Here is a 25,293-nt window from a genome sequence, read left to right as displayed (position 1 = left end):
TCAAGGGGAGCACTAGCCTCGATGTAAGGCCCTGAATATCCTTACAAAACGGGAGGAATGCAGCAGCTTCATGACGCCTTGAACGCTGTTCTGCTTTAGTTTAACGGTAGTAAGCTTTCCAAGACTCCTAGAGACCTTGCTTCAGCACCCGTTTGGGTGTCAGAAAACTGCCTAGAGTCAGGAAGCTTTGGTCCTGCTTGTATGCCGCATATGAACTTACTAATTGGAGACTGATGGCACAAGGCTTGTTTGCCCATTCTGAAAGCTCCGTTCATGCGGCCTTCAATATACCGGAAAAGCATTGTTGTTGCCAGGGTTTTAGTCACTGCCGGCATGGTTCTGGGAAGATATTGAGTTTTCCCGTAAGAAACCTTGTGCTTCCAGTTCCTATTTGGAAGCTCACCCTGCTCTGCTCTATACCTAAAGTGAAAGTCAACGTGAGCCCTGGCCTCGAAGGAAGGCCCTTTTTGGCCTTGCCAAACGGGAGGCGTGGAACAGCTCCATGAGGCCTTCTTCACTGTTCTGCTTCAGTTTCACGGTCGTAAGCTTCTCAAGACTCTTAGGGACCTGCTACAGCACCCGTTTCAGTAACAGTACACTGCATAGAGCCAGGAAGCTCTGGTCCTCCGTGTATGCTGCGTGTTAACCTAGAAATTGGAGACTGATGGCACAAGGCTTGTTTTGCCAATAGGAAAGTTCCATTCATGCGGCCTTGAAGATACCTGAAAAGCATTGTTGTTGCCGGGGATTTAGTCACTGCCTGCCTGCTTCTGCTAAGAAAATGAGTTTTCCTGAAAGAAACCTTCTGTTTCCATTTCCTAGTGGGAAGCTCACCCTGCTCCTCTCTTTAACTAAAGTGAAAGTCAAGGGGACCACTAGCCTCGATGTAAGGCCCTGAATATCCTTACAAAACGGGAAGCATGCAGCAGCTCCTTGAGGCCTTCAACGCTGTTCTGCTTTAGTTAAACGTTAGTAAGCTTTCCAAGACTCCTAGGAGCCTTACTTCAACACCCGTTTCGGTAACAGAACACTGCAGAGAGCAAGGAAGCTCTGGTCCTCCGTGTATGCTGCGTGTCAACCTAGAAATTGGAGACTGATGGCACAAGTCTTGTTTAGCCATTAGGAAATCTCCGTTCATGCGGCCTCGAAGATACCTCAATAGCATTGTTGTTGCCGCGGATTTAGTCACTGCCTGCCTGCTTCTGCGAATAAATGACTTTTTCTGAAAGAAACCATTTGCTTCCAGTTCCTAGTTGGAAGCTCACCCTGCTCTGCTCCATAACTAAATGACAGTCAATGGGTGCACTAGCCTCGATGTAAGGCCCTGAATATCGTTACAAAACGGGAGGTATTCAGCAGCTCCATGAGGCCTTGAACGCTGTTCTGATTTAGTTTAACGGTAGTAAGCTTTCCAAGACTCCTAGAGACCTGGCTTCAGCACCCGTTTCGGTATCAGAAAACTGCCTAGAGCCAGGAAGGTTTGGTCCTGCGTGTCTGCTTCGTATCAGCTTACAAATTGGACACTGATGGTACAAGGCTTGTTTACCCATTCTGAAAGCTCCGTTCATGCGGCCTCGAATATATCTGAAAAGCTTTGTTGTTGCCAGGGTTTTAGTCACTGCCAGCATGGTTCTGAGAAGATATTGAGTTTTTCTGTAACAAACCTTGTGCTTTCAGTTCCTATATGGAAGCTCACCCTGCTCTGTTCTATACCTAAAGTGAAAGTCAACGTGAGCCCTGGCCTCGATGGAAGGCCCTGATTTGCCTTGCCAAACGAGAGGCGTGGAACAGCTCAATGAGGCCTTCTTCACTGTTCTGCTTCAGTTTCACAATCGTAAGCTTTTCAAGACTCTTAGGGACCTGCTACAGCACCCGTTTCGGTAACAGAACACTGCATAGAGCCAGGAAGCTCTGGTCCTCCGTGTATGCTGCGTGTCAACCTAGAAATTGGAGACTGATGGCACAAGGCTTCTTATCCCATTAGGAAAGCTCCGTTCATGTGGCCTCGAAGATACCTGAAAAGCATTGTTGTTGCCGGGGATTTAGTCACTGCCTGCCTGCTTCTGCTAAGAAAATGAGTTTTCCTGAAAGAAACCTTGTGCTTCCAGTTCCTAGTTGGAAACTCACCCTGCATTGCTCCATAACTAAATGAAAGTCAAAGGGAGCACTAGCCTCGATGTAAGGCCCTGAATATCCTTACAAAACGGGAGGTATGCAGCAGCTTCATGACGCCTTGAACGCTGTTCTGCTTTAGTTTAACGGTAGTAAGCTTTCCAAGATTCCTAGAGACCTTGCTTCAGCATCCGTTTGGGTGCCAGAAAACTGCCTAGAGCCAGGAAGCTTTGGTCCTGTGTGTATGCCGCATATGAACTTACAAATTGGAGACTGATGGCACAAGGCTTGTTTGCCCATTCTGAAAGCTCCGTTCATACGGCCTCGAATATACCTGAAAAGCATAGTTGTTGCCAGGGTTTTAGTCACTGCCGGCATGGTTCTGAGAAGATATTGAGTTTTCCGGTAAGAAACCTTGGGCTTCCATTTCCTATTTGGAAGTTCACCCTGCTCTGCTCTATACCTAAAGTGAAAGTCAACGTGAGCCCTGGAATGGATGGAAGGCCCTTTTTGGCCTTGCCAAACGGGAGGCGTGGAACAGCTCCATGAGGCCTTCTTCACTGTTCTGCTTCAGTTTCACGGTCTTAAGCTTCTCAAGACTCTTAGGGACCTGCTACAGCACTCGTTTCGGTAACAGTACACTGCATAGAGCCAGGAAGCTCTGGTCTTCCGTGTATGCTGCCTGTCAACCTAGAAATTAGGAAACTGATGGCACAAGGCTTGTTTTGCCAATAGGAAAGCTCCGTTCATGCGGCCTCGAAGATACCTGAATAGCATTGTTGTTGCCGGGGATTTAGTCAATGCCTGCGTGCTTCTGCGAAGAAAATGAGTTTTCCTGAAAGAAACATTGTGCTTCCAGTTCCTAGTTGGAAGCTCACCCTGCTCTGCTCCATAACTAAATGAATGTCAAGGGGAGCACTAGCCTCGATGTAAGGCCCTGAATATCCTTACAAAACGGGAGGTATGCAGCAGCTTCATGAGGCCTTGAACGCTGTTCTGCTTTAGTTTAACGGTAGTAAGCTTTCCAAGATTCATAGAGACCTTGCTTCAGCACCCGTTTGGGTGCCAGAAAACTGCCTAGAGCCAGGAAGCTTTGGTCCTGCGTGTCTGCTGCGTATCAGCTTACAAATTGGAGACTGATGGCACAAGGCTTGTTTGCCCATTCTGAAAGCTCCGTTCATGCGGCCTCAAATATACCTGAAAAGCATTGTTGTTGCCCGGGTTTTAGTCACTGCCGGCATGGTTCTGAGAAGATATTGAGTTTTCCGGTAAGAAACCTTGTGCTTCCAGTTCCTATTTGGAAGCTCACCCTGCTCTGCTCTATACCTAAAGTGAAAGTCAACGTGAGCCCTGGCCTCGAAGGAAGGCCCTTTTTGAACTTGCCAAACGGGAGGCGTGGAACAGCTCCATGAGGCTTTCTTCACTGTTCTGCTTCAGTTTCACGGTGGTAAGCTTCTCAAGACTCTTAGGGACCTGCTACAGCACCCGTTTCGGTAACAGTACACTGCATAGAGCCAGGAAGCTCTGGTCCTCCGTGTATGCTGCCTGTCAACCTAGAAATTAGGAAACTGATGGCACAAGGCTTGTTTTGCTAATAGGAAAGCTCCGTTCATGCGGCCTCGAAGATACCTGAAAAGCATTGTTGTTGCCGGGGATTTAGTCACTGCCTGCCTGCTTCTGCAAAGAAAATGAGTTTTCCTGAAAGAAACCTTGTGCTTCCAGGTCCTATTTGGAAGCTCACCCTGCTCTGCTCTGTTCCTAAAGTGAAAGTCAAAGTGAGCCCTGACCTAGAAGGAAGGCCCTTTTTTGCCTTGCCAAACGGGAGGCGTGGAGCAGCTCCATGAGGCCTTCTTCAGTGTTCTGCTTCAGTTTCACGGTCGTAAGCTTCTCAAGACTCTTAGGGACCTGCTACAGCCCCCGTTTCGGTAACAGTACACTGCATAGAGCCAGGAAGCTCTGGTCCTCCGTGTATGCTGCGTGTCAACCTAGAAATTGGAGACTGATGGCACAAGGATTGTTTTGCCAATAGGAAAGTTCCATTCATGCGGCCTCGAAAATACCTGAAAAGCATTGTTGTTGCCGGGGATTTAGTCACTGCCTGCCTGCTTCTGCTAAGAAAATGAGTTTTCCTGAAAGAAACCTTCTGTTTCCATTTCCTAGTGGGAAGCTCACCCTGCTCCTCTCTTTAACTAAAGTGAAAGTCAAGGGGACCACTAGCCTCGATGTAAGGCCCTGAATATCCTTACAAAACGGGAGGCATGCAAGAGCTCCTTGAGGCCTTCAACGCTGTTCTGCTTTAGTTTAACGGTAGTAACTTTCCAAGTCTCCTAGGAACATGACTTCAACACCCGTTTCGGTAACAGAACACTGCATAGAGCAAGGAAGCTCTGGTCCTCCGTGTATGCTGCGTGTCAACCTAGAAATTGAAGACTGATGGCACAAGGCTTGTTTTCCCATTAAGAAAGCTCCGTTCATGCGGCCTCGAAGATACCTGAATAGCATTGTTGTTGCCGGGGATTTAGTCACTGCCTGCCTGCTTCTGCGAATAAATGAGTTTTCCTGAAGGAAACCTTGTGCTTCCAGTTCCTAGTTGGAAGCTCACCCTTCTCTGTTCCATAACTAAGTGAAAGTCAAGGGGAGCACTAGCCTCGATGTAAGGCCCTGAATATCCTTACAAAACGGGAGGTATGCAGCAGCTTCATGAGGCCTTGAAAGGTGTTCTGCTTTAGTTTAACTGTACTAAGCTTTCCAAGACTCCTAGAGACCTTGCTTCAGCACCCGTTTGGGTGTCAGAAAACTGCCTAGAGCCAGGAAGCTTTGGTCCTGCGTGTATGCCGCATATGAACTTACAAATTGGAGAGTGATGGCACAAAGCTTGTTTGCCCATTCTGAAAGCTCCGTTTATGCGGCCTCGAATATACCTAAAAAGCATAGTTGTTGCCGGGGATTTAGTCACTGCCTGCCTACTTCTGCTAAGAAAATGAATTTTCCCGAAAGAAACCTTCTGTTTCCAGTTCCTAGTTGGAAGCTCACCCTGCTCCTCTCTTTAACTAAAGTGAAAGTCAACGTGAGCCCTGGCCTCGAAGGAAGGCCCTGATATGCCTTGCCAAACGAGAGGCGTGGAGCAGCTCCATGAGGCCTTCTTCACTGTTCTGTTTCAGTTTCACGATCGTAAGCTTTTAAAGACTCTTAGGGACTTGCTACAGCACCCGTTTCGGTAACAGTACACTGCATAGAGCCAGGAAGCTCTGATCCTCCGTGTATGCTGCGTGTCAATCTAGAAATTGGAGACTGATGGCACAAGGCTTGTTTTCCCATTAGGAAAGCTCCGTTCATGCGGCCTCGAAGATACCTGAAAGCATTGTTGTTGCCGGGGATTTAGTCACTCCCTGCCTGCTTCTGCTAAGAAAATGAGTTTTCCCGAAAGAAACCTTGTGCTTCCAGTTCCTAGTTGGAAGATCACCCTACTCTGCTGTATAACTAAAGTGAAAGTCAAGGGGAGCACTAGCCTCGATGTAAGTCCCTGAATATCCTTACAAAACGGGAGGTTTCAGCAGCTTCATGAGGCCTTGAACGCTGTTCTGCTTTAGTTTAACGGTAGTAAGCTTTCCAAGACGCCTAGAGACCTAGCTTCAGCACCCGTTTCGGTATCAGAATACTGCCTAGAAGCAGGAAGCTTTGGTCCTGCGTGTATGCCGCATATGAACTTACAAATTGGAGACTGATGGCACAAGGCTTGTTTGCCCATTCTGAAAGCTCTGTTCATGCGGCCTCGAATAAACCTGAAAAGCATTGTTGTTGCCCGCGTTTTAGTCACTGCCGGCATGGTTCTGAGAAGATATTGAGTTTTCCGCTAAGAAACCTTGTGCTTCCAGTTCCTATTTGGAAGCTCACCCTGCTCTGCTCTATACCTAAAGTGAAAGTCAACGTGAGCCCTGGCCTCGAAGGAAGGCCCTGAATTGCCTTGCCAAACGAGAGGCGTGGAGCAGCTCCATGAGGCCTTCTTCACTGCTCTGCTTCAGTTTCTCGGTCGTAAGCTTTACAAGACTCTTAGGGCCTTGCTACAGCACCCCTTTCCGTAACAGTACACTGCATAGAGCCAGGAAGCTCTGGTCCTCCATGTGTGCTGCGTGTCAACCTAGAAATTAGAGACTGATGGCACAAGGCTTGTTTAGCCATTAGGAAAGCTCCGTTCATGCGGCCTCGAAGATACCTCAATAGCATTGTTTTTGCCGGGGATTTAGTCACTGCGTACCTGCTTCTGCGAATAAATGAGTTTTCCTGAAAGAAACCTTGTGCTTCCAGTTCCTAGTTGGAAGCTCGCCCTGCTCTGCTCCATAACTAAATGAAAGTCAAGGGGAGCAGTAGCCTCAATGTAAGGCCCTGAATATCCTTACAAAACGGGATGTATGCAGCAGCTTCATGACGCCTTGAACGCTGTTCTGCTTTAGTTTAACGGTAGTAAGCTTTCCAAGTTTCCTAGAGACCTTGCTTCCGCACACGTTTGGGTGTCAGAAAACTGCCTAGAGCCAGGAAGCTTTGGTCCTGCCTGTATGCCGCATATGAACTTACAAATTGGAGACTGATGGCACAAGGCTTGTTTGCCCATTCTGAAAGCTCCGTTCATGCGGCCTCGAATATACCTGAAAAGCATTGTTGTTGCCCAGGTTTTAGTCACTGCCGGCATGGTTCTGAGAAGATATTGAGTTTTCCGGTAAGAAACCTTGGGCTTCCATTTCCTATTTGGAAGTTCACCCTGCTCTGCTCTATACCTAAAGTGAAAGTCAACGTGAGCCCTGGACTTGATGGAAGGCCCTTTTTGGCCTTGGAAAACGGGAGGCGTGGAACAGCTCCATGAGGCCTTCTTCACTGTTCTGCTTCAGTTTCACGGTCGTAAGTTTCTCAAGACTCTTAGGGACCTGCTACAGCCACCGTTTCGGTAACAGTACACTGCATAGAGCCAGGAAGCTCTGGTCCTCCGAGTATGCTGTGTGTCAACCTAGAAATTAGGAAACTGATGGCACAAGGCTTGTTTTGCCAATAGGAAAGCTCCGCTCATGCGGCCTCGAAGATACCTGAAAAGCATTGTTGTTGCCAGGGATTTAGTCACTGCCTGCCTGCTTCTGCAAAGAAAATGAATTTTCCTGAAAGAAACCTTGTGCTTCCAGTTCCTACTTGGAAGCTCACCCTGCTCTGCTCTGTTCCTAAAGTGAAAGTCAAAGTGAGCCCTGACCTAGAAGGAAGGCACTTTTTGGCCTTGCCAAACGGGAGGCGTGGAACAGCTCCATGAGGCCTTCTTCACTGTTCTGCTTCAGTTTCACGGTCGTAAGCTTCTCAAGACTCTTAGGGACCTGCTACAGCCCCCGTTTCGGTAACAGTACACTGCATAGAGCCAGGAAGCTCTGGTCCTCCGTGTATGCTGCGTGTCAACCTAGAAATTGGAGACTGATGGCACAAGGCTTGTTTTGCCAATAGGAAAGTTCCATTCATGCGGCCTTGAAAATACCTGAAAAGCATTGTTGTTGCCGGGGATTTAGTCACTGCCTGCCTGCTTCTGCTAAGAAAATGAGTTTTCCTGAAAGAAACCTTCTGTTTCCATTTCCTAGTGGGAAGCTCACCCTGCTCCTCTCTTTAACTAAAGTGAAAGTCAAGGGGACCACTAGCCTCGATGTAAGGCCCTGAATATCCTTACAAAACGGGAGGTATGCAGCAGCTTCATGAGGCCTTGAACGCTGTTCTGTTTTAGTTTAACGGTAGTAAGCTTTCCAAGACTCCTAGAGACCTTGCTTCAGCACCCGTTTGGGTGTCAGAAAACTGCCTAGAGCCAGGAAGCTTTGGTCCTGCGTGTATGCCGCATATGAACTTACAAATTGGAGACTGATGGCACAAGGCTTGTTTGCCCATTCTGAAAGCTCCGTTCATGCAGCCTCGAATATACCTGAAAAGCATTGTTGTTGCCCGGGTTTTAGTCACTGCTGGCATGGTTCTGAGAAGATATTGAGTTTTCCGGTAAGAAACCTTGTGCTTCCAGTTCCTATTTGGAAGCTCACCCTGCTTTGCTCTATACCTAAAGTGAAAGTCAACGTGAGCCCTGTCCTCGAAGGAAGGCCCTGATTTGCCTTGCCAAACGAGAGGAGTGGAGCAGCTCCATGAGGCCTTCTTAACTGTTCTGCTTCAGTTTCACGGTCGTAAGCTTTTCAAGACTCTTAGGGACCTGCTACAGCACCCGTTTCGGTAACAGTACACTGCATAGAGCCAGGAAGCTCTGGTCCTCCGAGTATGCTGTGTGTCAACCTAGAAATTAGGAAACTGATGGCACAAGGCTTGTTTTGCCAATAGGAAAGCTCCGTTCATGCGGCCTCTAAGATACCTGAAAAGCATTGTTGTTGCCAGGGATTTAGTCACTGCCTGCCTGCTTCTGCAAAGAAAATGAGTTTTCCTGAAAGAAACCTTGTGCTTCCAGTTCCTATTTGGAAGCTCACCCTGCTCTGCTCTGTTCCTAAAGTGAAAGTCAAAGTGAGCCCGGACCTAGAAGGAAGGCCCTTTTTTGCCTTGCCAAACGGGAGGCGTGGAACAGCTCCATGAGACCTTCTTCACTGTTCTGCTTCAGTTTCACGGTCGTAAGATTTTCAAGACGCTTAGGGACGTGCTACAGCACCCGTTTCGGTAACAGTTCACTGCAAAGAGCCAGGAAGCTCTGGTCCTCCGTGTATGCTGCGTGTCAACCTAGAAATTGGAGACTGATGGCACAAGGCTTGTTTTCCCATTAGGAAAGCTCCGTTCATGCGGCCTCGAAGATACCTGAAAAGCATTGTTGTTGCCGGGGATTTAGTCACTGCCTGCCTGCTTCTGCAAAGAAAATGAGTTTTCCTGAAAGAAACCTTGTGCTTCCAGTTCCTATTTGGAAGCTCAGCCTGCTCTGCTATGTTCCTAAAGTGAAAGTCAAAGTGAGCCCTGACCTAGAAGGAAGGCCCTTTTTTGTCTTGCCAAACGGGAGACGTGGAGCAGCTCCATGAGGCCTTCTTCACTGTTCTGCTTCAGTTTCACGGTCGTAAGATTTTCAAGACGCTTAGGGACCTGCTATAGCACCCGTTTCCGTAACAGTACACTACATAGAGCCAAGAAGCTCTGGTCCTCCGTGTATGCTGCGTGTTAACCTAGAAATTGGAGACTGATGGCACAAGGCTTGTTTTGCCAATAGGAAAGTTCCATTCACGCGGCCTTGGAGATACCTGAAAAGCATTGTTGTTGCCGGGGATTTAGTCACTGCCTGCCTGCTTCTGCTAAGAAAATGAGTTTTTCCGAAAGAAACCTTGTGCTTCCAGTTCCTAGTTAGAAGCTCACCCTACTCTGCTGTATAACTAAAGTGAAAGTCAAGGGGAGCACTAGCCTCGATGTAAGGTCCTGAATATCCTTACAAAACGGGAAGCATGCAGCAGCTCCTTGAGGCCTTCAATGCTGTTCTGCTTTAGTTTAACGTTAGTAAGCTTTCCAAGACTCCTAGGAACCTTACTTCAACACCCGTTTCGGTAACAGAACAGTGCATAGAACCAGGAAGCTCTGGTCCTCCGTGTATGCTGCGTGTCAACCTAGAAATTGGAGACTGATGGCACAAGGCTTGTTTAGCCATTAGGAAATCTCCGTTCATGCGGCTTCGAAAATACCTGAATAGCATGGTTGTTGCCGGGGATTTAGTCACTGCCTGCCTGCTTCTGCCTACACAATGAGTTTCCCTGAAAGAAACCTTGTGCTTCCAGTTCCTAGTTGGAAGCTCACCCTGCTCTGCACCGTTACTAAATGAAAGTCAAGGGGAGCACTAGCCTCGATGTAAGGCCCTGAATATCCTTACAAAACGGGAGGTATGCAGCAGCTTCATGAGGTCTTGAACGCTGTTCTGCTTTAGTTTAACGGTAGTAAGCTTTCCAAGACTCCTAGAGACCTTGCTTCAGCACCCGTTTGGGTGTTAGAAAACTGCCTAGAGCCAGGAAGCTTTGGTCCTGCGTGTATGCCGCATATGAACTTACAAATTGGAGACTGATGGCACAAGGCTTGTTTGCCCATTCTGAAAGCTCCGTTCATGCGGCCTCGAATATACCTAAAAAGCATAGATGTTGCCGGGGATTTAGTCACTGCCTGCCTACTTCTGCTAAGAAAATGAATTTTCCCGAAAGAAACCTTCTGTTTCCAGTTCCTAGTTGGAAGCTCACCCTGCTCCTCTCTTTAACTAAAGTGAAAGTCAACGTGAGCCCTGGCCTCGAAGGAAGGCCCTGATTTGCCTTGCCAAACGAGAGGCGTGGAGCAGCTCCATGAGGCCTTCTTCACTGTTCTGCTTCAGTTTCACGATCGTAAGCTTTTAAAGACTCTTAGGAACTTGCTACAGCACCCGTTTCGGTAACAGTACACTGCATAGAGCCAGGAAGCTCTGGTCCTCCGTGTATGCTGCGTGTCAATCTAGAAATTGGAGACTGATGGCACAAGGCTTGTTTTCCCATTAGGAAAGCTCCGTTCATGCGGCCTCGAAGATACCTGAAAAGCATTGTTGTTGCCCGGGTTTTAGTAACTGCCGGCATGGTTCTGAGAAGATATTGAGTTTTCCGGTAAGAAACCTTGTGCTTCCAGTTCCTATTTGGAAGCTCACCCTGCTCTGCACTGTTCCTAAAGTGAAAGTCAAAGTGAGCCCTGACCTAGAAGGAAGGCCCTTTTTTGCCTTGCCAAACGGGAGGCGTGTAGCATCTCCATGAGGCTTTCTTCACTGTTCTGCTTCAGTTTCACGGTCGTAAGATTTTCAAGACGCTTAGGGACCTGCTACAGCACCCGTTTCCGTAACAGTACACTGCATAGAGCCAGGAAGCTCTGGTCCTCCGTGTATGCTGCGTGTTAACCTAGAAATTGGAGACTGATGGCACAAGGCTTGTTTTGCCAATAGGAAAGTTCCATTCATACGGCCTTGAAGATACATGAAAAGCATTGTTGTTGCCGGGGATTTAGTCACTGCCTGCCTGCTTCTGCGAAGAAAATGAGTTTTCCTGAAAGAAACCTTGTGTTTCCAGTTCCTACTTGGAAGCTCACCCTGCTCCACTCTTTAACTAAAGTGAAAGTCAAGGGGACCACTAGCCTCGATGTAAGTCCCTGAATATCCTTACAAAACGGGAGGTATGCAAGAGCTCCTTGAGGCTTTCAACGCTGTTCTGCTTTATTTTAACGGTAGTAGCTTTCCAAGACTCCTAGGAACATTACTTCAACACCCGTTTCGGTAACAGAACACTGCATAGAGCAAGGAAGCTCTGGACCTCCGTGTATACTGCGTGTCAACCTAGAAATTGGAGACTGATGGCACAAGGCTTGTTTAGCCATTAGGAAAGCTCCGTTCATGCGGCCTCGAAGATACCTCAATAACATTGTTTTTGCCGGGGATTTAGTCACTGCTTGCCTGCTTCTGCGAATAAAAGAGTTTTCCTGAAAGAAACCTTGTGCTTCCAGTTCCTAGTTCGAAGGTCACCCTGCTCTGCTCCATAACTAAATGAAAGTCAAGGGGAGCAGTAGCCTCAATGTAAGGCCCTGAATATCCTTACAAAACGGGAGGTATGCAGCAGCTTCATGACGCCTTGAACGCTGTTCTGCTTTAGTTTAACGGTAGTAAGCTTTCCAAGATTCCTAGAGACCTTGCTTCAGCACCCGTTTGGGTGTCAGAAAACTGCCTAGAGCCAGGAAGCATTGGTCCTGCGTGTATGCCGCATATGAACTTACAAATTGGAGACTGATGGCACAAGGCTTGTTTGCCCATTCTGAAAGCTCCGTTCATGCGGCCTCGAATATACCTGAAAAGCATTGTTGTTGCCCGGGTTTTAGTCACTGCCGGCATGGTTCTGAGAAGATATTGAGTTTTCCAGTAAGAAACCTTGTGCTTCCAGTTCCTATTTGGAAGCTCACCCTGCTCTGCTCTATACCTAAAGTGATAGTCAACGTGAGCCCTGGCCTCGAAGGAAGGCCCTTTTTGGCCTTGCCAAACGGGAGCCGTGGAACAGCTCCATGAAGCCTTCTTCACTGTTCTGCTTCAGTTTCACGGTCGTAAGCTTCTCAAGACTCTTAGGGACCTGCTACAGCACCCTTTTCGGTAACTGTACACTGCATAGAGCCAGGAAGCTCTGGTCCTCCGTGTATGCTGCGTGTCAACCTAGAAATTAGGAAACTGATGGCACAAGGCTTGCTTTGCCAATAGGAAAGCTCCGTTCATGCGGCCTCGAAGATACCTGAAAAGCATTGTTGTTGCCAGGGATTTAGTCACTGCCTCCCTGCTTCTGCTAAGAAAATGAGTTTTCCTGAAGGAAACCTTGTGCTTCCAGTTCCTAGTTGGAAGCTCACCCTACTCTGCTGTATAACTAAAGTGAAAGTCAAGGGGAGCACTAGCCTCGATGTAAGGCCCTGAATATCCTTACAAAAAGGGAAGCATGCAGCAGCTCCTTGAGACCTTCAACGCTGTTCTGCTTTAGTTTAACGTTAGTAAGCTTTCCAGGACTCCTAGGAACCTTACTTCAACACCTGTTTCGGTAAGAGAACAGTGCATAGAACCAGGAAGCTCTGGTCCTCCGTGTATGCTGCGTGTCAACCTAGAAATTGGAGACTGATGGCACAAGGCTTGTTTAGCCATTAGGAAAGCTCCGTTCATGCGGCCTCGAAAATACCTGAATAGCATTGTTGTTGCCGGGGATTTAGTCACTGCCAGCCTGCTTCTGCGAAGACAATGAGTTTTCCTGAAAGAAACCTTGTGCTTCCAGTTCCTAGTTGGAAGCTCACCCTGCTCTGCTCCATAACTAAATGAAAGTCAACGGGAGCACTAGCCTCGATGTAAGGCCCTGAATATCCTTACAAAACGGGAGGTATGCAGCAGCTTCATGAGGCCTTGAACGCTGTTCTCCTTTAGTTTAACGGTAGTAAGCTTTCCAAGACGCCTAGAGACCTTGCTTCAGCACCCGTTTGGGTGTCAGAAAACTGCCTAGAGCCAGGAAGCTTTGGTCCTGCGTGTATGCCGCATATGAACTTACAAATTGGAGAGTGATGGCACAAAGCTTGTTTGCCCATTCTGAAATCTCCGTTTATGCGGCCTCGAATATACCTAAAAAGCATAGTTGTTGCCGGGGATTTAGTCACTGCCTGCCTACTTCTGCTAAGAAAATGAATTTTCCCGAAAGAAACCTTCTCTTTCCAGTTCCTAGTTGGAAGCTCACCCTGCTCCTCTCTTTAACTAAAGTGAAAGTCAACGTGAGCGCTGGCCTCGAAGGAAAGCCCTGATTTGCTTTGCCAAACGAGAGGCGTGGAGCAGCTCGATGAGGCCTTCTTCAGTGCTCTGCTTCAGTTTCACGGTCGTAAGCTTTTCAAGACTCTTAGGGCCCTGCTACAGCACCCGTTTCGGTAACAGTACACTGCATAGAGCCAGGAAGCTGTGGTCCTCCGTGTATGCTGCGTGTCAACCTAGAAATTGGAGACTGATGGTACAAGGCTTCTTTTCCCATTAGGAAAGCTCCGTTCATGCGGCCTCGAAGATACCTGAAAAGCATTGTTGTTGCCCGGGTTTTAGTCACTGCCGGCATGGTTCTGAGAAGATATTGAGTTTTCCGGTAAGAAACCTTGTGCTTCCAGTTCCTATTTGGAAGCTCACCCTGCTCTGCTCTGTTCCTAAAGTGAAAGTCAACGTGAGCCCTGACCTAGAAGGAAGGCCCTTTTTTGCCTTGCCAAACGGGAGGCGTGTAGCATCTCCATGAGGCCTTCTTCACTGTTCTGCTTCAGTTTCACGGTCGTAAGATTTTCAAGACGCTTAGGGACCTGCTACAGCACCCGTTTCCGTAACAGTACACTGCATAGAGCCAGGAAGCTCTGGTCCTCCGTGTATGCTGCGTGTTAACCTAGAAATTGGAGACTGATGGCACAAGGCTTGTTTTGCCAATAGGAAAGTTCCATTCATACGGCCTTGAAGATACCTGAAAAGCATTGTTGTTGCCGGGGATTTAGTCACTGCCTGCCTGCTTCTGCTAAGAAAATGAGTTTTCCTGAAAGAAACCTTGTGTTTCCAGTTCCTAGTTGGAAGCTCACCCTGCTCCACTCTTTAACTAAAGTGAAAGTCAAGGGGACCACTAGCCTCGATGTAAGTCCCTGAATATCCTTACAAAACGGGAGGTATGCAAGAGCTCCTTGAGGCTTTCAACGCTGTTATGCTTTATTTTAACGGTAGTAGCTTTCCAAGACTCCTAGGAACATTACTTCAACACCCGTTTCGGTAACAGAACATTGCATAGAGCAAGGAAGCTCTGGTCCTCCGTGTATGCTGCGTGTCAACCTGGAAATTGGAGACTGATGGCACAAGGCTTGTTTAGCCATTAGGAAAGCTCCGTTCATGCGGCCTCGAAGATACCTCAATAGCATTGTTTTTGCCGGGGATTTAGTCACTGCTTGCCTGCTTCTGCGAATAAATGAGTTTTCCTGAAAGAAACCTTGTGCTTCCAGTTCCTAGTTCGAAGGTCACCCTGCTCTGCTCCATAACTAAATGAAAGTCAAGGGGAGCAGTAGCCTCAATGTAAGGCCCTGAATATCCTTACAAAACGGGAGGTATGCAGCAGCTTCATGACGCCTTGAACGCTGTTCTGCTTTAGTTTAACGGTAGTAAGCTTTCCAAGATTCCTAGAGACCTTGCTTCAGCACCCGTTTGGGTGTCAGAAAACTGCCTAGAGCCAGGAAGCATTGGTCCTGCGTGTATGCCGCATATGAACTTACAAATTGCAGACTGATGGCACAAGGCTTGTTTGCCCATTCTGAAAGCTCCGTTCATGCGGCCTCGAATATACCTGAAAAGCATTGTTGTTGCCCGGGTTTTAGTCACTGCCTGCCTGCTTCTGCAAAGAAAATGAGTTTTCCTGAAAGAAACCTTGTGCTTCCAGTTCCTATTTGGAAGCTCACCCTGCTCTGCTCTGTTCCTAAAGTGAAAGTCAAAGTGAGCCCTGACCTAGAAGGAAGGCCCTTTTTTGCCTTGCCAAACGGGAGGCGTGGAGCAGCTCCATGAGGCCTTCTCCACTGTCCTGCTTCAGTTTCACGGTCGTAAGATTTTCAAGACGCTTAGGGACCTGCTACAGCACCCGTTTCCGTAACAGTACACTTCATAGAGCCAGGAAGCTCTGGTCCTCCGTGTATGCTGCGTGTTAACCTAGAAATTGGAGACTGATGGCACAAGGCTTGTTTTGCCAACAGGAATGTTCCATTCATCTGGCCTTGAAGATACCTGAAAAGCATTGTTGTTGCCGGGGATTTAGTCACTGCCTGCCTGCTTCTGCTAAGAAAATGAGTTTTCCTGAAAGAAACCTTCTGTTTCCAGTTCCTAGTTGGAAGCTCACCCTGCTCCTCTCTTTAACTAAAGTGAAAGTCAAGGGGACCACTAGCCTCGATGTAAGGCCCTGAATATCCTTACAAAACGGGAAGCATGTAAGAGCTCCTTGAGGCCTTCAACGCTGTTCTGCTTTACTTTAACGGTAGTAACTTTCCAAGACTCCTAGGAACATGACTTCAACACCCGTTTCGATAACAGAACACTGCATAGAGCAAGGAAGCTCTGGTCCTCCGTGTATGCTGCGTGTCAAACTAGAAATTGGAGACTGATGGCACAAGGCTTGTTTTGCCAATAGGAAAGCTCCGTTCATACCGCCTCGAAGATACCTGAAAAGCATTGTTGTTGCCGGGGATTTAGTCACTGCCTGCCTGCTTCTGCGAATAAATGAGTTTTCCTGAAGGAAACCTTGTGCTTCCAGTTCCTAGTTGGAAGCTAACCCTACTCTCCTGTATAACTAAAGTGAAAGTCAAGGGGAGCACTAGCCTCGATGTAAGGCCCTGAATATCCTTACAAAACGGGAAGCATGCAGCAGCTCCTTGAGGCCTTCAACGCTGTTCTGCTTTAGTTTAACGTTAGTAAGCTTTCCAAGACTCCTAGGAACCTTACTTCAACACCCGTTTCGGTAACAGAACAGTGCATAGAACCAGGAAGCTCTGTCCTCCGTGTATGCTCCGTGTCAACCTAGAAATTGGAGACTGATGGCACAAGGCTTGTTTGCCAATAGGAAAGTTCCATTCATGCCGCCTTGAAGATACCTGAAAAGCATTGTTGTTGCCGGGGATTTAGTAACTGCCTGCCTGCTTCTTCTAAGAAAATGAGTTTTCCCGAAAGAAACTTTCTGTTTCCAGTTCCTAGTTGGAAGCTCACCCTGCTCCTCTCTTTAACTAAAGTGAAAGTCAAGGGGACCACTAGCCTCAATGTAGGGCCCTGAATATCCTTACAAAACGGGAGGTATGCAAGAGCTCCTTGAGGCCTTCAACGCTGTTCTGCTTTAGTTTAACGGTTGTAACTTACCAAGACTCCTAGGAACATTACTTCAACACCCGTTTCGGTAACAGAACACTGCATAGAGCAAGGAAGCTCTGGTCCTCCGTGTATGCTGCGTGTCAACCTAGAAATTGGAGACTGATGGCACAAGGCTTGTTTTGCCAATAGGAAAGCTCCGTTCATGCGGCCTCGAAGATACCTGAATAGCATTGTTGTTGCCGGGGATTTAGTCACTGCCTGCCTGCTTCTGCTAAGAAAATGAGTTTTCCTGAAAGAAACCTTGTACTTCCAGTTCCTATTTGGAAGCTCACCCTACTCTGCTGTATAACAACAGTGAAAGTCAAGGGGACCACTAGCCTCGATGTAAGGCCCTGAATATCCTTACAAAACGGGAGGTATGCAGCAGCTTCATGACGCCTTGAACGCTGTTCTGCTTTAGTTTAACGGTAGTAAGCTTTCCAAGACTCCTAGAGACCTTGCTTCAGCACCCGTTTGGGTGTCAGAAAACTGCCTAGAGCCAGGAAGCTTTGGTCCTGCGTGTGTGCCGCATATGAACTTACAAATTGGAGACTGATGGCACAAGGCTTGTTTGCCCATTCTGAAAGCTCCGTTCATGCGGCCTCGAATATACCTGAAAAGCATTGTTGTTGCCCGAGTTTTAGTCACTGCCGGCATGGTTCTGAGAAGATATTGAGTTTTCCGGTTAGAAACCTTGTGCTTCCAGTTCCTATTTGGAAGCTCACCCTGCTCTGCTCTATACCTAAAGTGAAAGTCAACGTGAGCCCTGGCCTCGAAGGAAGGCCCTTTTTGGCCCTGCCAAACGGGAGGCGTGGAACAGCTCCATGAGGCCTTCTTCACTGTTCTGCTTCAGTTTCACGGTCGTAAGCTTCTCAAGACTCTTAGGGACCTGCTACAGCACCCTTTTCGGTAACTGTACACTGCATAGAGCCAGGAAGCTCTCGTCCTCCGTGTATGCTACGTGTCAACCTAGAAATTAGGAAACTGATGGCACAAGGCTTGCTTTGCCAATAGGAAAGCTCCGTTCATGCGGCCTCGAAGATACCTGAAAAGCATTGTTGTTGCCAGGGATTTAGTCACTGCCTGCCTGCTTCTGCAAAGAAAATGAGTTTTCCTGAAAGAAACCTTGTGCTTCCAGTTCCTATTTGGAAGCTCACCCTACTCTGCTGTATAACTAAAGTGAAAGTCAAGGGGAGCTCTAGCCTCGATGTAAGGCCCTGAATATCCTTACAAAACGGGAGGCATGCAGCAGCTCCTTGAGGCCTTCAACGCTGTTCTGCTTTAGTTTAACGTTAGTAAGCTTTCCAGGACTCCTAGGAACCTTACTTAACCGTTTCGGTAACAGAACTGTGCATAAAACCAGGAAGCTCTGGTCTTCCGTGTATGCTGCTTGTCAACCTAGAAATTGGAGACTGATGGCACAAGGCTTCTTTAGCCATTAGGAAAGCTCCGTTCATGCGGCCAAGAAAATACCTGAATAGCATTGTTGTTGCCGGTGATTTAGTCACTGCCTGCCTGCTTCTGCGAAGAAAATGAGTTTTCCTGAAAGAAACCTTATGCTTCCTGTTCCTAGTTGGAAGCTCACCCTGCTCTTCTTCATAAATAAATGAAAGTCAAGGGGAGCACTAGCCTCGATGTAATGACCTGTTTATCCTCACAACGCGGGAGGTATGCAGCAGCTCCATGAGGACTTCAACGCTATTCTGCTTTAGTTTAACGGTAGTAAGCTTTCAAAGACTCATAGAGACCTTGCTTCAGCACCCGTTTTGGTATCAGAAAACTGCTTAGAGCCAGGAAGATTTGGTCCTGCGTGTCTGCTGCATATCAACTTACAAATTGGAGACTGATGGCACAAGGCTTGTTTGCCCATTCTGAAAGTTCCGTTCATGCGGCCTCGAATATACCTGAAAAGCATTGTTGTTGCCAGGGTTTTAGTCACTGCCGGCATGGTTCTGAGAAGATATTGAGTTTTCCGGTAAGAAACCTTGTGCTTCCAGTTGCTAATTGGAAGCTCACCCTGCTCTGCTCTATACCTAAAGCGAAAGTCAACGTGAGGCCTGGCCTCGAAGGAAGGCCCTGATTTGCCTTGCCAAATGGGAGGCGTGGAACAGCTCCATGAGGCCTTCTTCACTGTTCTGCTTCAGTTTCACGGTCGTAATCTTCTCGAGACTCTTAGGGACCTGCTACAGCACCATTTCGGTAACAGTACACTGCATAGAGCCAGGAAGCTCTGGTCCTGCGTGTATGCTGCGTGTCAACCTAGAAATTGGATACTGATGGCACAAGGCTTGTTTTGCCAATAGGAAAGCTCCGTTCTTGCGGCTTCGAAGCTACCTGAAAAGCATTGTTGCCAGGGATTAAGTCACTGCCTGCCTGCTTCTGCAAATAAAATGAGTTTTCCTGAAAGAAACCTTGTGCTTCTAGTTCCTAGTTGGAAGCTCACCCTGCTCTGCTCTATACCTAAAGTGAAAGTCAACGTGAGCCCTTGCCTAGAAGGAAGGCCCTTTTTTGCCTTGCCAAACGGGAGGCGTGGAGCAGCTCCATGAGGCCTTCTTAACTGTTCTGCTTCAGTTTAACGGTCGTAAGCTTTTCAAGACTCTTAGGGACCTGCTACAGCATCCCTTTCGGTAACAGTACACTGCATACAGCCAGGAAGCTCTCGTCCTCCGTGTATGCTGCGTGTTAACCTAGAAATTGGAGACTGATGGCACAAGGCTTGTTTTCTCATTAGGAAACCTCCGTTCATGCGGCCTCGAAGATACCTGAAAAGCATTGTTGTTGCCGGGGATTTAGTCACTGCCTGCCTGCTTCTGCTACGAAAATGAGTTTTCCCGAAAGAAACCTTGTGCTTCCAGTTCCTAGTTGGAAGCTCACCCTGCTCTGCTCTTTAACTAAAGTGAAAGTCAAGGGGAGCACTAGCCTCGATGTAAGGCCCTGAATATCCTTACAAAACGGGAGGCATGCAGCAGCTCCTTGAGGACTTCAACGCTGTTCTGCTTTAGTTTAACGATAGTAAGTTTTCCAAGACTCTTAGGAACCTTATTTCAACACCCGTTTCGGTAACACAACACTGCATAGAGCCAGGAAGCTCTGGTCCTCCGTGTATTCTGCGTGTCCACCTAGAAATTGGAGACTGATGGCACAAGGCTTGTTTTGCCAATAGGAAAGCTCCGTTCATGCAGCCTCGAAGATACCTAGAAAGCATTGTTTTTGCCGGGGTTAGTCATTGCCTGCCTGTTTCTGCAAAGAAAATGAGTTTTCCTGAGAGAAACCTTGTGCTTCCAGTTCCTAGTTGGAAGCTCACCCTGCTCTGCTCTATACCTAAAGTGAAAGTCAACGTGAGCCCTGGCCTCGAAGGAAGGGCCGGATTTGCCTTGCCAAACGAGAGGCGTGGAGCAGCTCCATGAGGCCTTCTTCATGTTCTGCTTCAGTTTCACGGTCGTAAGATTTTCAAGACGCTTAGGGACCTGCTACAGCACCCGTTTCCGTAACAGTACACTTCATAGAGCAAGGAAGCTCTGGTCCTCCGTGTATGCTGCGTGTCAACCTAGAAATTGGAGACTGATGGCACAAGGCTTGTTTTCCCATTAGGAAAGCTCCGTTCATGCGGCCTCGAAGATACCTGAAAAGCATTGTTGTTGCCGGGGTTTTAGTCACTGCCTGCCTGCTTCTGCAAATAAAATGAGATTTCCTGAAAGAAACCTTGTGCTTCCAGTTCTTATTTGGAAGCTCACCCTGCTCTGCTCTGTTCGTAAAGTGAAAGTCAAAGTGAGCCCTGACCTAGAAGGAAGGCCCTTTTTTGCCTTGCCAAACGGGAGGCGTGGAACAGCTCCATGAGGCCTTCTTCACTGTTCTGCTTCAGTTTCACGGTCGTAAGATTTTCAAGACGCTTAGGGACCTGCTACAGCACCCGATTCCGTAAAAGTACACTGCATAGAGCCAGGAAGCTCTGGTCCTCCGTGTATGCTGCGTGTTAACCTAGAAATTGGAGACTGACGGCACAAGGCTTGTTTTGCCAATAGGAAAGTTCCATTCATGTGGCCTTGAAGATACATGAAAAGCATTGTTGTTGCCGGGGATTTAGTCACTGCCTGCCTGCTTCTGCTAAGAAAATGAGTTTTCCTGAAAGAAACCATCTGTTTCCAGTTTCTAGTTGGAAGCTCACCCTGCTCCTCTCTTTAACTAAAGTGAAAGTCAAGGGGACCACTAGCCTCGATGTAAGGCCCTGAATATCCTTACAAAACGGGGGGCATGCAAGAGCTCCTTGAGGCCTTCAACGCTGTTCTGATTTAGTTTAACGGTAGTAACTTTCCAAGACTCCTAGGAACATTACTTCAACACCCGTTTCGGTAACAGAACACTGCATAGAGGAAGGAAGCTCTGGTCCTCCGTGTATGCTGCGTGTCAACCTAGAAATTGGAGACTGATGGCACAAGGCTTGTTTTGCCAATAGGAAAGCTCCGTTCATGCGGCCTCGAAGATATCTGAATAGCATTGTTGTTGCCGGGGATTTAGTCACTGCCTGCCTGCTTCTGCTAAGAAAATGACTTTTCCCGAAAAAACCTTGTGCTTCCAGTTCCTAGTTGGAAGCTAACCCTACTCTGCTGTATAACTAAAGTGAAAGTCAAGGGGAGCACTACCCTCGATGTAAGGCCCTGAATATCCTTACAAAACGGGAAGCATGCAGTAGCTCCTTGAGGCCTTCAACGCTGTTCTGCTTTAGTTTAACGTTAGTAAGCTTTCCAAGACTCCTAGGAGCCTTACTTCAACACCTCTTTCGGTAACAGAACAGTGCATAGAACCAGGAAGCTCTGTCCTCCGTGTATGCTGCGTGTCAACATAGAAATTGGAGACTGATGGCACAAGGCTTGTTTTCCCATTAGGAAAGCTCCGTTCATGCGGCCTCGAAAATACCTGAATAGCATTGTTGTTGCCGGGGATTTAGTCACTGCCTGCCTGCTTCTGCGAAGAAAATGAGTTTTCCTGAAAGAAACTTTGTGCTTCTAGTTCCTAGTTGGAATCTCACCCTGCTCTGCTCCATAACTAAATGAAAGTCAAGGGGAGCACTAGCCTCGATGTAAGGCCCTGAATATCCTTACAAAACGGGAGGTATGCAGCAGCTTCATGAGGCCTTGAACGCTGCTTTGCTTTAGTTTAAAGGTAGTAAGCTTTCCAAGACTCCTAGAGACCTTGCTTCAGCACCCGTTTGGGTGTCAGAAAACTGCCTAGAGCCAGGAAGTTTTGGTCCTGCGTGTATGCCACATATGAACTTACAAATTGGAGACTGATGGCACAATGCTTGTTTGCCCATTCTGAAAGCTCCGTTCATGCGGCCTCGAATATACCTGAAAAGCATTGTGGTTGCCCGGGTTTTAGTCACGGCCGGCATGGTTCTGAGAAGATATTGAGTTTTCTGGTAAGAAACCTTGTGCTTCCAGTTCCTATTTGGAAGCTCACCCTGCTCTGCTCTATACCTAAAGTGAAAGTCAACGTGAGCCCTGGCCTCGAAGGAAGGCCCTTTTTGGCCTTGCCAAACGGGAGGCGTGGAACAGCTCCATGAGGCCTTCTTCACTGTTCTGCTTCAGTTTCACGGTCGTAAGATTTTCAAGACGCTTAGTGACCTGCTATAGCACCCGATTCCGTAACAGTACACTGCATAGAGCCAGGAAGCTCTGGTCCTCCGTGTATGCTGCGTGTTAACCTAGAAATTGGAGACTGATGGCACAAGGCTTGTTTTGCCAATAGGAAAGTTCCATTCATGCGGCCTTGAAGATACCTGAAAAGCATTGTTGTTGCAGGGGATTTAGTCACTGCCTGCCTGCTTCTGCTAAGAAAATGAGTTTTCGTGAAAGAAACCTTCTGTTTCCAGTTCCTAGTTGGAAGCTCACCCTGCTCTTCTCTATAACTAAAGTGAATGTCAAGGGGAGCACTTGCCTCGAAGTAAGGCCCTGAATATCCTTACAAAACGGGAGGCATGCAGCATCTCCATGAGGACTTCAACGCTGTTCTGCTTTAGTTTTACGGCAGTATGCTTTCGAATACTCCTAGAGACCTTGTTTCAGCACCTGTTTCGGTTTCAGAAAACTGCCTAGAGCCAGGCAGCTTTCGTCCTGCGTGAGTGCTGCGTATCAACTTACATATTGAAGACTGATGGCACAAGGCTTGTTTGCCCATTATGAAAGCACCGTTTATGCGGCCTCGAAGATTCTTGAAAGGCTTTGTTGTTGCCGGTGTTTTAGTCACTGCATGCATAGTTCGGATAAGATATTGAGTTTTCCCATAAGAAACCTTGTGCTTCCAGTACCTAGTTGGAAACTCCCCTTGCTCTGCACTGTAACTAACGTTAAAATCAAGGGAGCGCTCGCCTCTATGTAAGGCCCTGAATATCCTTCCAAAACGGGAGTCATGCAGCAGTTCCCTGAGGCTTTCAACGCTGTTCTGCTTTTGTTTAACGGTAGTAAGCTTTCCAAGACTCCTAAAGACCCTTCTTCAGCACCCTTTTCGATATCAGAAAATTGCCTAGAGCCAGGAAGCCCTGGTTCAGCGAGTATGCTGCGTGTCAACCTAGAAATTGGAGACTGATGGCACAAGGCCTGTTTGCCCATTATGAAAGCTCCGTTCATGTGGCCTCGAATATACCTGAAAAGCATTGCTGTTGCCAGAGTTGTAGTCACTGCCGGCATGTTTCTGAGAAGATATTGAGTTATCCCATAAGAAATCTTGTGCTTCCAGTTCCTCGTTGGAAGCTCACCCTGCTCTGCTCTACACCTAAAGTCAAAGTCAACGTGAGCCCTAGCCTCGAAGGAAGGCCCTGATTTGCCTTGCCGAACGGGAGGCATGGAGCAGCTCCATGAGGCCTTCTTCACTGTTCTGCTTTACTTTTACCGTAGTAAGCTTTTCAAGACTCCTAAGGACCTTTCTTTAGAAACCGTTTCAGTACCAGTATACTGAGTAGAGCCAAGAAGCTCAGGGCCAGCTAAGCAACTTCTGCCCCGTAGGCCTTTTGGAACACCTCAGTGTTGGCTAGAGAAAGGCAACACACTGCACTCCTCCCTGGGAGAGCCAGATGACCGCAGCTCTACACAGGATTCAGGAACACACTTCTAGACTGTCCTCCATGCAATGGATGTAACCTCATTCCCCTAGCTGAACTCTATTGAGAAAAACACTCTACTTCGAATCCCTTTTCACCTTTTACACTTAGAGTCACGCATCCTCAAGGAGGTGGTCGGCTTGCATCCACGTACAATTTAAGCACTGTTCTTGGTGTAACACTGCAGGTCTTTGGAAGAAGCACAGGCAGCTGTCTCCCTCACGCATCCTTTGTTTAGGCACTTTGCTGCAGTCAGATAAGCTGTCGTAGAAAAAAGTTGAATCAGGGAAAGCCCCACTGGGTATCGTGAATCTCTTTTGACTTGTTAACATCAACATGTCCTTATGCTGCGTGTCAATCTGTAAATGTGAGACTGAGACACACATCTTGCTTTCCCATTTTGAAAGCTCCACTCATGCAGTCTCGAAGCTACCAGAAAAGCACTGTTGTTACGGTGCTTTGAGTTACTGCCGGCATGGCTCAGAGAAGAAAATGAGTTTTCTGGAAAGAAACATTGTGCTTCCAGTTCCAAGTTGGAAGCTCAACCTGCGCTCCTCTATGCCAAAAGTGAGAGTCAACGTGAGCACCAACCTCCAAGTAAGGCCCTGATTATCCTTGCAAAGCGGGAGGCATGCAGCAGTTCCTTGAGGCCTTCATGGCTGTTCTTCTTTAGTTTAGCGGTAGTAAGCTTTCCAAGACTCCTAGGAACCTTCCTTCAGCACCCGTTTCGGTAACAGAAAACTGCAGAGAGCCAGGAAGCTCTGGTCCTCCGTGTATGCTGCGTGTCAACCTAGAAATTGGAGTCTGATGGCACAAGGCTTGTTTTCTCATTAGGAAAGCTCCGTTCATGCGGCCTCGAAGATACCTGAAAAGCATTGTTGTTGCCCGGGATTTAGTCACTGCCTGCCTGCTTCTGCGAAGAAAATGAGTTTTCCCGAAAGAAACCTTGTGCTTCCTGTTCCTAGTTGGAAGCTCACCCTGCTCTGCTCTATAACTAAAGTGAATGTCAAGGGGAGCACTTGCCTCGAAGTAAGGCCCTGAATATCCTTACAAAACGGGAGGCATGCAGCATCTCCATGAGGACTTCAACGCTGTTCTGCTTTAGTTTTACGGCAGTATGCTCTCCAATACTCCTAGAGACCTTGCTTCAGCACCCGTTTCGGTTTCAGAAAACTGCCTGGAGTGAGGAAGCTTTCGTCCTGCGTGAGTGCTGCGTATCAACTTACATATTGAAGACTGATGGCACAAGGCTTGTTTGCCCATTATGAAAGCACCGTTTATGCGGCCTCGAAGATTCCTGAAAGGCTTTGTTGTTGCCGGGGTTTTAGTCACTGCATGCATAGTTCGGATAAGATATTGAGTTTTCCCATAAGAAACCTTGTGCTTCCAGTACCTAGTTGGAAACTCCCCTTGCTCTGCACTGTAACTAACGTTAAAATCAAGGGAGCGCTCGCCTCTATGTAAGGCCCTGAATATCCTTCCAAAACGGGAGTCATGCAGCAGTTCCCTGAGGCTTTCAACGCTGTTCTGCTTTTGTTTAACGGTAGTAAGCTTTCCAAGACTCCTAAAGACCCTGCTTCAGCACCCTTTTCGATATCAGAAAATTGCCTAGAGCCAGGAAGCCCTGGTTCAGCGAGTATGCTGCGTGTCAACCTAGAAATTGGAGACTGATGGCACAAGGCCTGTTTGCCCATTATGAAAGCTCCGTTCA

The 25,293-nt window shown here is 47.7% G+C and overlaps 1 long non-coding RNA gene across 1 annotated transcript; it reads right to left on the bottom strand.

Annotated features, from left to right (window-relative positions):
* Positions 1 to 253: 253 nt before the first annotated feature.
* Positions 254 to 23,722, bottom strand: LOC309653882. The gene is made up of 3 exons (XR_014259589.1): positions 23,258 to 23,722; positions 19,762 to 19,810; positions 254 to 371 (listed from the first exon to the last, which is right to left on the bottom strand). It is a non-coding gene; the product is annotated as an uncharacterized lncRNA (long non-coding RNA).
* Between the last annotated feature and the right edge of the window lie 1,571 nt (positions 23,723 to 25,293).

Source organism: Balaenoptera physalus (assembly GCF_965194825.1).
Source record: "Balaenoptera physalus genome assembly, contig: HAP1_SCAFFOLD_1372, whole genome shotgun sequence".
Classification (NCBI taxonomy): Eukaryota; Metazoa; Chordata; class Mammalia; order Artiodactyla; family Balaenopteridae; genus Balaenoptera; species Balaenoptera physalus.
Note: the sequence above shows the minus strand (reverse complement) of the source record. Positions and strands in the feature narration are given on the sequence as shown.